The following is an 8,548-nucleotide window of genomic DNA, read 5'->3' on the forward strand; positions in this document are numbered from 1 at the left end:
ATACTAGAGAAGTGGTGAACAAAGGATTGACCAAACTTGGCGACTAAGTGGGTGAATAGTAGAGGAGAGAGAAAAGAGTCAAGAATCACTTCCTAGTTTTAAGACTGGGTAACCGAAAGAATGACTGTTCACACTATCAACTGAAATAGGGAAATTAAAAGAAGAGACAAATTTTAGAGAAAAGATGGTGAATCCAGCTTTGGATATACTGAGCTTGAGGTGCCAGAAAGATATCCACCCAGAAGACAGTTAGAAATGCAAGCCTGGAGCCCTGGGGAATAGATAAGGGGCATATATACAGACAGATTTAGGAGTGATCTGCACAGAGGGGATGACTGAAACCATGTGGGTGGATAAAATTGCTAAAGGAGAGAGTAGATAATGTGAAAATATGTTTAATGTGATTGTGCATGTATAACATATCAGATTGCTTTCTGTCTTGGGGAGGAGGGAGGGAAGGGAGAGAGGGAGAAACATTTGGAACTCAAAATCTTTTTTTTTTTTTTTTAGTGAGGCAATTGGGGTTAAGTGACTTGCCCAGGGTCACACAGCTAGTAAGTATTAAGTGTCTGAGGCCGGATTTGAACTCAGGTACTCCTGAATCCAGGGCCGGTGCTTTATCCACTGCACCACCTAGCCACCCCGGAACTCAAAATCTTATAAAAAGAAATATTGAGGGGCAGCTAGGTGGCACAGTAGGTAAAGCACCAGCCCTGGATTCAGGAGGACCTGAGTTTAAATCCAGCCTCAGACACTTGACACTGTCGAATATTAAAATATAGCTTTTGTATCTGCCTGCCTCCTACAAACAGATCAGAGAAATAATGTTTACTCTCTCCTGCAATTAATAAACAGATCAGAGAAATTATATCTCCTACTAAGTAGAAAGAGAACATGTTATATCTGCCTGTCTCATACAATGAACCAGATCAGAGAAATAATGTTTAATTTCTCCTACCAGTGAAAGACAGACAGAAAAAACATACCTCTCCTCCTATGAAAACAGATCAAAGACAGAAAAAACATAATATCAATGTAATATTTTATTATCCCAAGAAGAAAGATAACAAAACACAATCATGTGGAGATTTCCCTCCTAAGAGAGAAGCTTGGGGGACTCCCCACTGATTACCGGGCATTGTCAGTTTCAATAGTATGATACAGAAATCAACCCAGAAGCAAAAAGTAGTTTAACAATTTCAGTTATTACAAGTATGGAGGAAATACAGAAGCATCATGATAAGACTACAGGATTCCAAAAAAAGGGTTTGGCAAAGATGAGGATGCCCAGATGTTACCATAAGATAAGGACTTACTATCCTGAGGGAAAAGAAGTCACTAGGTAAGGTCTTTTATCTGCTAGCTATCTGGGTTCAGGTTTGGAGTTCAGCTGAAGGACATTTTGTTCCTATTAATCCTATTAATCCAGGGTTTTATAAAACTCCCCTTGGATAATAGGCTACCTCCATCAAATCCAGTTGTTCCATGTATTCATATTAACAAGACTTACTAGCTGTGTGACCCTGGGCAAGTCACTTAACCCCATTTGCCTCACCAAAAAAAAAAAATATTGAAAACTATCTTTACATGTAACTGGAAAAAAATACTATTAGGATCAGGGAAAAAAACACAAAGGAGAGAGTAGAGAAAAAGAAGAGAAGAGGGTAAAAAACAAAGCCTTTGGAGATACCCCAAACTGAGAGGTCTGAGAAGACTGGAGATGTCCAAAACTGGAAACTTAGAGGAGAAAGGAACCCATGAAGGAATCTGTCAAAGCATAACAGGAGAGAAGACAGTCGTAAAAGTGAAGGAAAAGGGGGCAGGTAGATGGCACAGTGGATAAAGCACCAGTCCTGGATTCAGGAGGACCTGAGTTCAAATCTGCCCTTAGACGCTTGACACTTACTAGCTGTGTGACCCTGGGCAAGTCACTTAACCCTCATTGCCCCCGGGGAAAAAATTGAAGGAATGACACAATATCAAGGAATAGAGGATAGTCAACAGGAGGATGAAGAATGAATGGGTGATAGAGTTGTACCTAGTAATTATGGTCCTTGAGGTAAGAACACAAAAGATGCTCAAATGGACTTTTTCCCCCCAGGTTCCTCACATTTATTTTAAATTTTTTAATATTTTATTTTCCCCCATTTACAGGTAAAAACAATTTCAAACATTCTTTTTTTTTTCAAACGTTGAATTCCAAATTCTCTCCTCCCTCCCCTTCCCCCATTGAGAGGGCAAGCAATTTGACATAGGTTATAGGTATAGTCATGCAAAATACATTTCCATGTAAGTCATTCTGTGAAAGAAAACACAGACAAAAATCCCCTCACAAATAACTTTTTAGGGACAGCTAGGTGATGCAGTGGATAAAGCACTGGCCCTGGATTCAGGAGGACCTGAGTTCAAATCCAACCTTAGACACTTGACACTTACTAGCTGTGTGACCCTGGGCAAGTCACTTAATCCTCATTGCCCTGGAAAAACAAAAACAAAAACAAACAAAAAACCCCCACACCTTTTAAAAGACAAATTCATTTGGGAGCAAAACCTGTGACCCCAGGACACAAGGCTCTGTTGAGGGGAGACTGAGACCCTAGGACACTTTCCTTGTACATTTCCTTGCCAGGGACAAGAATGGAGAAGACTGGGTTGGGGAGGAAACAGCTTATCTAGTAACTTTCACTTTAGTTATTCTTGCTAACTAGGTGCTAAATTCAGTAGCTTCTTTCATATGAAGGGGTACACTGTAGTATCAGCATCCTTTTAATTTTATTGCCTAGCAAAGCACCAGTCACCCTGTCCTGGTTATGGCTCTGATGAGTGGTAAGGAAGTAAAGACATCGAAGGTAGGATACTCTTTCTAGAAATTGAATAGTCAACAGGAGGAAAGAGAAAGATGGATAGCAAGCTGAGGGGAAAAAAATGGAGGTTTAAGCTTGTAGGTAGATACAGGAAAAAGGGAAATTGAAGATGAGAGTTGTGGGAAATGATCAATGGAGTAAGGTTCTGAAGGAGTTGGAGGAGATGAGATTAAGGATACAGATTAAGAAATTAATTTTGAGGTTATGAGATTAAGATTCTTATAAGATTAAGAAGTCAATTTTGGCAAGGAGGACCATTTCATCTGTCCCCAACAACCCCAAATGTCACAAACTAGTGTCCATCTTGGTGACAAGTTTCTATGATTTAATTTGCTGCCTTAACAGGCATTAATTACTACTGAGTTCCTTTGAGTACAGTATTCAGGATGATACCCATTTCCATATCCACCCATCTCTATTGAAGAAAAGAGAAGGGATGATAGACAAATGCAAGGTGGGCAAAAGGCACATACATCTTCCCTGGATCCTAATGAATTATATTAAAGCCTCTGCCTAACACTCTATACCAAATAGGGTCTCAAATATTGCTGATAATAATGTATTCTTCTCTATGTAATAGCAGTACTGGAGCTAGGTTCGCCCATTGGCTTCTTGCCAAGGGTCACACACTTGTACTTTTGGAATAAAGCAATCCTTTATTGGTCCTGTGATTAGAGGCTATGTCAAAGAGGACTGGCAATCTGGCCAGGAAAAACTGCCAATTCTATTAGCTTTAAAGGAACCAAGAGAGATGGCTTCTACCCTCTTTCAAAGTGACCCCTTTGAATGACTGAACAAATTGTTATATATGTTGTGATGGAATACTATAGTGCTATAAGAAATGATGAGCAGGATACCCTCAGAAAAACCTGGAAAGATGTACATGAACATTGGGGGCAGCTAGGTGGCACAGTGGATAAAGTACTGGCCCTGGATTCAGAAGGACCTGAGTTCAAATCCAGCCTCAGACACTTGCCACTTACTAGCTGGGCAAGTCACTTAACCCTCATTGCCCCACCAAAAAAAAAAAAAAAAAGATGTACATGAACATTAATGCAAAATGAAACGAGCAGAACCAGGAGAACATTGTATACAGTAACAATGATATTGTATGACGATCAGCTATGAATGCCTTAGCTATTCTCAGCAATACAATGATCCAAGACAATTCTGAAGCACTTATGATGAAAAATCCTATCTATCTCCACAGAAAGAACTGATAGGAGCCTGAATGCAGATAGATGCATATTTTTCGTTATTTTGTTTAATTTTTTTATTTTTATTTTTTTTTTGTGGGGCAATTGGGATTAAGTGACTTGCCCAGGGCCACACAGCTAGTAAGTGTTAAGTGTCCGAGACCGGATTTGAACTCAGGTCCTCCTGAATCCAGGGCCAGTGCTCTATCCACTTCACCACCTAGCTGCCCCTATTTTGTTTTTTTGTCTGTGTTTTCTTTCACAACATGACTAACATGGAAATATATCTTTTCATGACTGTACATGTATAACCTATATTAAATTGCTTGCCTTTTCAATGGGGGGGGTAAGGAAGGAGGAAGAGAATTTAGAACTTAAAAAAATTTGACATGACTGTTAATTGTTTCAACATGCAAGTGGGGGAAAATAATTTTTTTTTTTTTGGTGAGGCAATTGGGGTTAAGTGACTTGCCCAGGGTCACACAGCTAGTAAGTGTTAAGTGTCTGAGGCCAGATTTGAACTTAGGTACTCCTGACTCCAGGGCCGGTGTTCTATCCACTGCGCCATCTAGCTGCCCCAAATAAAATATTTTGTAAAAATTTTAAAATATTTTTAAGAAAAGGAAGTGGCCCCTTTGTTGAGCCATAGTCAGTATCTTCTCTCCTTTGGATTTTTACCTCCCAGGGGCCATTGCAACTTGAGCACATATGCCTCCAAAAATAAACATATGCTTACCTAGGTGAATCTGAGACTGAACAGACTGGACACATTAGGCAGAGAAGTGGTACAGAGTATCGAGGGTACAGGATTTGGAAATCACTTAGACCTAAGTTCAAATTCTGCCTTAGATATTTATTGGCTGGATGACCCTTGGCAAGTCACTAAATCTCTCTCAACCTCAGTTTCCTCATTTCTTAAAATGGAGATAATAATAACACTTACCTCCCTATGTTGTTGTGAGAATCAAATCAGATAATATGTAAAGCACTTTGTAAACCTTAAAGTGTTATATATGTGTGTGTGTATGTATGTATATATATATATATATGAATATGAGAGAGAGCTGCTATTGCCACTAATGGACCTCAAGTCCCTGTCCATCTCTTCTTCTGCCTTCCTTTATGTTTATTTAACTGAGTTCAGGTTACTGAATCAGAATCCTGAAAGACAGACATTTCCCCACCTCAGTTACTACCCTGTAAGTTTGAGAAGTAGGAGATTTCTGAGTCAGGGATGACTGCCCAGCAGGAAGTGCTTCCTAAAACTATACTGCTTCTTGGAAGAGACAATGTAACCAAGAAATCCCAAGCCATATGCTAGCTTACTAGGAAATCCAGACTTGTGAGTTTTAAAGACAGCCCAGGTTAAAGGGAAAAGTGAAATATATATATTTTGTATTTCCACAAAATGCCTTTACTGTTTGTCACAGTATAACAGGGATCAGGTTATTGGGTTTTTTAATTTGTTTTTGTTTTTAAATTTTAAATGTGTAGCTGTGTGCTTGGGGCAGCTAGGTGGCACAGTGGATAGAATAGTGCAAGTCAGGAAAACTCATCTTCCTGAGTTCCAATATGGCCTCAGACACTTAACCTTCTTTGCCTCAGTTTTCTCATCTGTATAATGAGCTGGAGAAAGAAATGGAAAACCACTCCAGTACCCTTGCCAATAAAACCCCAATGGGTCACAGTGGCAGACATGACTGAAAATGACTGAATGACAACAACTGTGTTAAAAATTGTGTTAAGTCTTTCTTTTGTAGTAGAGGAAATAAATATCTGTCCTATATTTACCTTATATTTACTTTATAAATTGAGTGTATTTTTTTTTTAAAGAAAGATCCTTGACCCTGGGCAAGTCACTTAACCCTCATTGCCCCGCAAAAAAAAAAAAGAAAAAAAAAAGAAAAGAAAAAAGACAGATCCTGTTAATCCATTTTATGTTTTTGGTTTTGGTTTTTTGGTGAGGCAATTGGGGTTAAGTGACTTGCCCAGGGTCACACAGCTAGTAATTGTTAAGTGTCTGAAGCCGGATTTGAACTCAGGTTCTCCTGAATGCAAGGCCGGTGCTCTATCCACTGCGCCACCTAGCTGCCCCTGTTAATCCATTTAGAGGAGATTCCAGATACAAGCCATATATAAGCTTTGTTTGAGGAATTTTTCCCAGAACTCTGATGTGGAAGACATAATAAGCCAGAGTACAAGAAAAGTTTAATCCCCCTTTGGGTGTTCTAAGTACTGAATTTAATATGAGTCCAGAGAAGGAGCCCTTTGGGAAAAGGAATGCCACCTGGACACTATATTTGAAGATATCACTTACATATACATATATAATAATAAATTATATATACACACATACATACACACAGTATACATACATACATACATACATACATACTGAAGCAGCTATATACCTCAGTGTTTGGGCACTGGGCCTGAAGTCAGGAAGACCTGAGTTTAAATCTAGCCTCAGACACTTACTAGCTATGTGACCCTGGACAAGTCACTTAATCTCTGCCTCAGTTCTTCAACTATAAAATGGGGATAACAGCAACTCCTACCTCCCAGGGTTGTTGTGAAAATCAAATGAGATAATATTTGTAAAGTGCTTAGCACAATGCTTGACACATAACAGGAGCTTATTCCCTTTTCTTCCTTTTCTACCTACCTCCACTGGTAAGATAAAATTTCATCCATTTGTGAGAAGTTAGGTATATTGAGTCATCTAGTTGAATTTCACATTTAAAATTTATAATCCACATTTTTGTGATGCTTTGCTGGGTTAGGATTAGAACAGTTGGCCTTAGGATATTTTTCCTCTGTGCAGTGCCTCATAAGTTTCATGGTATCATCCATCCACTGAACCCTAGTGGCTCAGAAAAATGCTAACAAAAAAATGGTGATTAAAAATTATAGAGGAGAGGAACTCACCCCAGGGGATGGATCTGGCCTGGATGTGACTCAGAAGTTCTGTCTACCAGGATACTGTCCCTTTGAGGTTCACAAAGAAGAAAAGTTGAGGGGCAGCTAGGTGGCACAGTGGATAAAGCACCAGCCCTGGATTCAGGAAAATCTGAGTTCAAATCCGGCCTCAGACACTTAACACTTACTAGCTGTGTGACCCTGGGCAAGTCACTTAACCCTCATTGCCCCAGCAGAAAAAAACCAACAAAAACAAAAAAAAACAAACAAAAAAAAAGGAAATTTGGTAGAAGCCCATGCTGTTGGAATATACTTCTGTTTTCCTTGAACATGATTTCCCAGAATGCTAAGGACTGAGAGATGTAGACAATGGGAAATGAATCCAAGAGAGAGGTCAATGGGGAGAGCAGAGTTTTGGAGAGGTGGGAAGAAAGAAGATTCAGACAACTTAGCCTTTTTCTCTGATACACCCTGAAACTACAAGAGACTTCCTGCCCATCTCACAGACAGGTGTGAGAGAAATGGTCAGAACCAAGCAAAACATTTAAGACAGTACCACTGTTTACCTGGATACTTTAATTCACTGATGATCCACATATGAGAACTCTCTCCAATAATGCAGTGATGATAATGAATATGATGTGCAATACAATAATGCAATAATGCAGCAATAATAACCCATACTCAACATCTCATCTTGTGCAACTCTCATCTATGTCTTCCAGTAAATCTTCCAAAACAGGTCAGTCTGGTGTAATGGGCTTCATCCAATCCCTTGGTATTGTATGGATCCCAATATATCATATGGACAGCCCACTGGTTATCTATTGCTCTTGCTATGTGACCAGCCCACCTCAGAAACCAATTATTCTTCAGATGCTCTCTGGAATAATGGCACGCTGCCATCAATGACATCACTGCAATTAGAAAAATCTATTTCTTCAATGAAGTAATCTGAAAAGACCATACTGTGACTTTATTCATCTTATGCATGCCAGTTTCACAATTCTTGGAATTGCTTATCAAGGAAAGAGGAAAGGACCTTCTGCCCCAATCCCTTTCAAATGATGGTTCATTTCATGCTCCCTAATCTATGTTCAGTTCTTCCGGAAGAGTTGAGTTGGGTGAATTACAGACAAAATATGGCAGAAGTCTTTAGGCTCTTCTATTTACACCTTTATTTTAGGGGAAAGTAACTTCTACACACTGGATTTTTCATATTCATAAAGATATTCTCATTGTCCCCATTTACCAAGTCACCCACAAGTCTATTTCTTTCAAATGGGGCACAGAATAGTTTACAGTCTTAGAAAATGTATATTGTTCCATCTAGCAATATCTCCCTATAGGCCTCTTGTAAGTGTAGCTCTGATGCCAGCCCCCTCTTAGTTCAGGTTCAATGATGGCATGAAATTAGACATTCACAAGTCACCGAACATGTAACAAAGGTTTCTTTTTCCTCAATACAGCAAGAATATCCAATAAAGATATGATAGTGATGTAGGGGGTGGGGTTGATGGATCAGATTGCTCGTGAGGCGTCTCAAAGAATTACAAGACTCAGTGACTC

Source organism: Dromiciops gliroides, chromosome 4 (genome assembly GCF_019393635.1).
Source record: "Dromiciops gliroides isolate mDroGli1 chromosome 4, mDroGli1.pri, whole genome shotgun sequence".
In the NCBI taxonomy this organism is placed as follows: domain Eukaryota; kingdom Metazoa; phylum Chordata; class Mammalia; order Microbiotheria; family Microbiotheriidae; genus Dromiciops; species Dromiciops gliroides.